Source organism: Dermacentor variabilis, chromosome 7, assembly GCF_050947875.1.
Source record: "Dermacentor variabilis isolate Ectoservices chromosome 7, ASM5094787v1, whole genome shotgun sequence".
Taxonomy (NCBI): domain Eukaryota; kingdom Metazoa; phylum Arthropoda; class Arachnida; order Ixodida; family Ixodidae; genus Dermacentor; species Dermacentor variabilis.
The window spans coordinates 47,269,190-47,276,264 of NC_134574.1; the positions used below are offsets into that span (position 1 = coordinate 47,269,190).

The 7,075-nt window shown below is 41.9% G+C and overlaps 1 long non-coding RNA gene across 1 annotated transcript; it reads right to left on the reverse strand.

Annotated features, from left to right (window-relative positions):
* Positions 1–916: 916 nt before the first annotated feature.
* LOC142589021 (uncharacterized) lies at positions 917–6,233 on the reverse strand. Its single transcript, XR_012829778.1, has 3 exons — positions 5,825–6,233; positions 4,608–4,713; positions 917–1,333 (listed from the first exon to the last, which is right to left on the reverse strand). It is a non-coding gene; the product is annotated as an uncharacterized LOC142589021 (long non-coding RNA).
* Between the last annotated feature and the right edge of the window lie 842 nt (positions 6,234–7,075).

Genomic DNA, 7,075 nt, shown 5'->3' on the forward strand with positions numbered 1-7,075 from the left:
AGACACACCACTTTATGATTGTGTTTTTCGATAAGCTATTGCACATCATCAAAGTACTGAAGAAGGCCTCTGACGTTCCATTGAAGTATTTCGAATCCATATTTGAAGTAAATCGGTGCTGTGTATACAGAAACAGAAGGGATGCATTAGGTTACAGAGCTCTTTCGAGGCCCTGTAACCGAGGTTTTGCCTTTTCTGAAGCGTTCGAGGGAGCCTCGCCGCTCGTTACCCTTACAAAAAATTGTAGTAACTTTCAATAAACTTTCTTTAGACAAATGTTACTAGAACCTACCGACAGTCTATTGAATTTCTTTAGACCGTTTTCAAACTTCTTATATACTTCATACCAACATCCTATCGACTATTGGCCACCGATATTCAATTGAAACCCTTTTTACAAACTTTCTTTAGACAATGAATGAACATCCTTTAGACACTAAAAGCAGGATTTATCGACCATTTTCATACTTCTTAGAAACATTTTAGTAACATTCTACTAACTTTCTATTGCTCGATCTAGAAACATTTTAGTAACTTTCTGTCGCTCGATCTAAAAAGTCTTAGTAACTTTCTGTTGCTCGGTCTAGAAACTTTTTAGTAACATTCTGCTAACTTTCTGTTGCTTGATCTAGAAACATCCTAGCAACTTTCTATAACTCGACCTAGAAACGGCCTAGTAACATTCTACCCACTTTCTATTGCTCCCCCTAGAAACATTCTAGCAACTATTTTAGTATGCTTTAAATGTGCTGGTGACATTTAAGCAAATTTCTCTGGTATTGTGGTGCTGTTCCAATGTAACCTTCAACATGTGTAGTATATATAAATGTACTTGCCTATGAACAAAACACTCCAATCTTTTTGAAAACTAACATTTATTTAGCACATTTCAATACCTATGTGCAAGCATCAATGACATGTTTTTGATCTCCGCTGTGTCGAAGTGCCTTGCTGTGTAGCCTAAGGGAAGAGAAAAAGTAAAGAGTTAGTTCAGCCTTATGTCTCTATTAGTGTATCTGGGTAGGACGGCACAAAGGAGTGATCCACAAGATTTTAACTTCAAATTACGAATTAAAGCAAACGTTTTAGTTGTCTGCGCTGTCACACATACTCAGAATGGCGTTCTCACGCCTTGGGTCCAAAGCCTCTTTTTCGGCGACATCCTTGTGGGCTTAGGAATGCCGCCCAAATAGAGATTTGTGCTCTCTTAACTCTTCTGGGCTGAAAAGAACCTTCAGGAGGCCCCGTGCACATCTTTAGCCTGAGTTTTTGCGTCTCGCTGCAGTCGTGCCAGTGTGGCCTCATCAAGGAGGATTTCTTACCCAAGGTCCACCTGAAAACGAAAAGCAAACATTAGTTCTCTTTTTTATGCTTTGTAACTAAAACACTTGTTTTTCCTATGCTATAATATTCGGAAAGGATAATTTCTTACTTAGATGGTCTATTGTAGGAAGTCATTCTATGATACAATAACATAGGTGACTTTGCAACAAAAGCTGTGGTTTATATCTATAGGTTTCTTAAACACTTCCAGTGAGTCAGGATGAAATAGAAATGTGATGGCTTCATTCGGCATATTGCTGCATCTAGACTTTCCAGCTCACGTAAAACTTGCAACAATTGCTACCCCATTTCACTCTTCAGAAGTGAAGTGTTTCATGTTTCGACTTTATTTTATGTCACCTAAGCAGCGAATTCCAGCAATTATGTAAGCTTTGCCACCAACCCATCTTTCGTCCTAATTAGCCAGTTTTTCATTTGGGGCACTTCAACGCTTTCAGCCACACACATTAAAATAAGAACTGCTCCTGGCTCCAGCCCATTTGTTCGTACATATTCTGCTCTCCCTATCATGCATTACTGCAGCAGATTGCACGTTGGTCCTTATAGCATCAACATCAATGGCAGCTCACCTAGTGGCTTTGATGAGCAAGATGTCGGAAGGGTGAAAAAAATAAATTATGGGGTTTTATGTGCCAAAACCACTTTCTGATTATGAGGCACGCCGTAGTGGAGGACTCCGGAAATTTCGACCACCTGGGGTTCTTTAACGTGCACCTAAATCTAAGTACACGGGTGTTTTCAAGTTTCGCCCCCATCGAAATGCGGCCGCTGTGGCCGGGATTCGATCCCGCGACCTTGTTCTCAGCAGCCTAACACCATAGCGACTGAGCAACCACGGCGGGTGTCGGAAGGGTATGCCAGATGGAGTGTCAGGCTGAAACTATCTTACAGCCTTTGAAATAATGGTGTTGAACTTGACTAAGTGAACATCATTCAGGACTATACAAGATATCTGCAACAACATATTCCATTGCACTGGTTAGTACCAACAGCGTTTTATCCACATATCAGTGTACTGTCTGCATGTGCAGCATCTTACAATCACGTCACAAATATTCTAGGCTCGTGCAGCCTAGCTAGTTCACACTCAGGTGGTTGGCAACAGCCAAACTTGCATGTGTGTGTTTGGTTTCATTTTCTTTAACCAAAGCTTTGCTACCAAATAAATGGAGAAAGGAGTTTTGAAGGAATAACTTATGTGACTAAGATGTCTTAATGTTTCATTTAGTGTCTGTTTTGTGAGGTGGGCTAGGAGCTTCTGAAAGCCGTGCTGCTTGGTTCAGAAATGAAGTAGCTCAATTTTTTATAGAAGCAGAATTAACTGCACCTGCAATCAATGTAATGGAATTGAAGTAGTTTTTGAAGCCCAAATTGAAAATACCTCACTTCACTAGCTTTCAATGAGGTGAGTATGCAAGAATGAGTTTTTTGCCTCTAAGCTCGTAAAGCCAACATGAGGCAAGAAACCCATCCTTGCATACTTAGCAGCTCATGAATGTCCATAACCATAGTGTCTTACAAAGAGTATGCTACGTTCTCTTTGACAGATTACTGCTGAACAAGTATTTAGAAGAAATTCTCCATATTGAATAGAGTTATGATCAAATTTCAAGAACAGTAATTGCCAAATTCTATATCTTATAGCTTGTAGATTGAAAAAATTAAATACACAGAATGCATAATGAAAGAAATCTATATGTACATTTACAGCAAGGTTCCACAATTACTTGCCCTATACTCAAAAGTATAATGTGCATGTAAATTTCTATTTTCTCGGCTAGATTGAACTTTGACAGACATGCAACTGAAAAGCACTTTGCTTGAAGCAAATGGCTACTCGTGGCATCGAATGCTTTGCCAGAGCATGCAGCAATTATTAAGCACAACAATGACTGCATGAACTGTAGTGCAATTGGCCAGGAAAGAAACTGGAAGCCACACCTGTACCTGTGGGTTCCCTAGAGATACAATCAACAGGACACACACTTATCGAAACGAAGGAACCCTCTCCGTGTTATGCGCGATGGATGCGTCACATGCTAAAACCTACTAAGTAGGCACTTCTACTTTGTGCCCCATTGAGAATAAGGCTTTCGAATAGACGCCAAACTGTCTAGCTTTTAAAGTTTTATTTGATTAGTCTATGTCATTCTTTGCCATGTTCCATTGCGACCAGACAAGCTTCCATCAAACTCTCAATGATAGAACTTTTGGCGAAAGCATTAACGCACTTTTTGCCTAAACCATGTATGTGGGTAGCAGAACACATTCTTCTAGGTGCTCTACAGTGCATTATTCGCAGTATGAAACCTCAATTTGATAAGAAGTGCAACAAATAATTGCACTATAACAAAAAGTGAATAGTTCAAAAATTAAGTGCAGGGCAGCTTGAGCTTAAAGCAAGCCTCCTTGCGACATCTTGGTAAATCCGAGGGAAAGTAAAATCAGTTCTTCGCATTACACATAATTGCACAGAACAAGCTTTAGCCCATGCCAACTGAAAAAGGGCAAGGAAATTGAGAAAAATTATGGCAATGTAACAGTGAATTGTCAGCACTGAGCTGTGCTGTCATGGTATGGTTCGCAACTACTGCACTGGGCTGGTTGTTATATGATTCAGCAGTTTCCTATAGCGTGTTACCAACTCAAATTTCTGTAATGTATAAAGGAGACCAGCTTCCAGCCTGAAACGAACCTGCACTTGAGACTCATTGTGAGCTTCTAACAGCAAAAGGTTAATGATTTGTTATAAGTTTGAGGAATTGGACACTCATACTGACTAGGAATTCAGCAGCTACATAATAAAGCCAGAAAACATTATTTTATGCAAATGTATTTAACAGGTGAAGTATGGCATGCAATACATAAGTGTGACCGATTGGAGGGAAGAATATAGGCACACAGGCAATAGTGTGAGAATTTAACTCCATAAGACTGCATAATGAAAAGATAAAAATTATACACGTCTGGACACCTCATGCATCTCAACCACGTTCTTATAAAGGTAATTTGGCTAGATAGTTATAGAGCCTGTATGGAGTATATCATGCATCATTACTTAAGCCCCCCCCCCCCCAATTATATGCAACTCAGAGGAGGCTACTTTGGTAAGTTGATTAAACTGAGGGCATTCCAGATCACCAAAAGATAAAATTCAAGTGATCTGCCACTAGAAATCCCGAAAATGGCACATACAGTAAAATGATTGCATACTGCACAAACGTATCCTACAGCTCACAAGGTAGCGACAGTTTTGTACGCACCTTTGTGAAAGCATGCAGATCAGGTGCTTTATCGTTGTGCTTCCCAGCTTCCAGCAGTGCAGCAGGTTCCTGCGGGGTGTAGGGATGCCTCCAAAATCTGCATAGCCTTCAACAGGAAGAAATGATTGTTTATTGTACTGTGAAGGAGGAAATTTGTGATTTACCAGTGTCATGTGGAATTGCAATGAGTGCCTCACATAGCCAGCTGCATCAATCTATGTCTGGTTGTACAAATTTCTTTTCGTTATATCTCAGGAGGTTTACACTGCTATTTTGTAACAAGTGAAATTTCAGGAAGGAACGAAATTAGCAGCAACAACGGACAACTAGGACGATCATCAACAAAACTCGAATATATAGTAAAACACAGAGCATTGGATTAAGAAAAAAAATATTGAGCACATGAGAAGCATTCTGAAAGCTAGGCCGCGATTTCGTAGCGATGCTATTGTTTTCGCTATCCGTTAGTGGTCTGACCAACGCCTCGGCCCTTGTTAGCCGGCCGTTAGCGGTGGGCGACAAGAGCGGCAAAGAATCGAGCGGTAAGCATCGCTACAAAATCGCAGTCCTTACTTTATTATGCACTAGCCCTAACCTACGATTGCCAAGAGCGGACATCCAGTTATTTATATATAAAGAAGGCCAGCGTCTCACCGAAATGTCTCGATTAAAAAGAAACCTTGTCATTGTACTATCGGCCGATATCTGCTCCGGTTCACAGACAAATTCGCGAAGACACTCAAGAACATGAACGATACAGGCAGGTTCTCGCGACGCAGACCTTCAAACCCAACTGCATACGTACAAACATCTTCATACAAGGCTATATCTGCTCAATCGTCAAACTTAGCTATCGTGTGCCAAAGCGCGAAGCCCATCACACATCAACGTATACATTACACATGTACTATAATTGCGGGAACGCCGACATAACGAATAATTTCTTGCCAGGAAACTACTGAGCAAACAGCAACTTTCAGTGTTTTCTTAATTGTGTGCCTATTCAGTCATAGCAATCAATGCGGGTAGCATATACTTCACATAAGAATACTAGTACGCTGCAACATCAGACGAAGCTTTCGTCAAATCGCTTGCTAAATGAACACAGCAGCACGGGCAACCTGCGATCAGAAAGCGCTCTGCTCTGGCTAGTTACAGGACTCTCATTACATGAACCATAAGCTTCAAGAATGCGCGCAAGCGCCCAACTTGCTTACCTTTCAAGACGTAGTCAGCAAACGCTTCTTCGTCTCACACGTACCGTGGCACCGACGTTTTTCTGGCGCAAGCACTGTAGAACTTTCGATGAACTCCAGCTCCGCAAAATCACCACCTTCAACAAAGTCTTCCACACACTATGATTCGAAGCCCCAGTACCAGACTTTTCACGAGAGCGCGGGCGGGCAGCTCGGCAGAACAAAGGTAGCTCGGACGAGCGGGCGCTGCAGTAGGACACTCACTGTCGACACTAGTGGATCGCACGAAACACACGGCGAACTAATGTCGTTACACGAGTCCGGAAGGTTTTGCGATGGTTAATGCACACGACATGGTGCACATTTTCTCTAGGCACTTCTAAAACATAATTCCACTACCGCCTTACAGCAACGAGCACTTTGTACAACCAACGTGATCTGTGAACCAAACAAATACTGCAGTGGCGCCACACTGCGGTTCTTTGAAAAATGTAACGTAAATGAGAAAATTCCGTGTTTTTTCCTAATAAGAATCGGTAGAGACCTTTTAACGAATTTGGTAGGTTTGAAAAGTGTGTAATTTGTAAAAGTATGCACTTTGTGATACGAAGTTTAAGGAAATGTATATAAGAAAAAAAAAAAAAAGAAACGAAGTGGATATTGCCTCCAAGATTCCCATCCGCTTTAGGCGCATGCAGTTTTCAAAAGCACCGCCTTCGAGATCAGATTTTGTTGCTCAAAGGAAGCCGCAGCTGGGAGGAGGGCAGGCATTTAGGCCCCATTTGGTGGGCTTACAGTATCTGGGTAAGCTTGCTTATTTATAAAGTATGTACATACAGGGACTTAAGCCGAACCATGAGCGAACTTTAGTTGGCGAACACGAGCCTATCAGCGCGCCGTCCGTGCAGGTCCGTTTGCTTGCAATGGTGGACGGCCTACTGGCTTCTTTGACACCTACCGAGCGCACATACATGATCACCGCCCATATACACGCTTCCAGAGCCTAGTGCAGCGCCCGATTATGGACCCAGTGCCGTGCTCTGGATGCTGGGGCGTTGGCAGGCGCGGCGTACTGGGAGGTGCTGACGCGAAAAACAGCTCTAGCGTGTTAAATACGCGGTGCCTAGACATCCCATATATTTTTTGAATGCAGAAAGCAACAGTGAGCGTTTTAGTGCAATAAAAAAATAAAAAGAAAACGTAACAATAAAAAACGCTTTTATCAGGATTCGACCCTCCGAGCTTCACATCTCAAGTGCGGTACTCTACCGC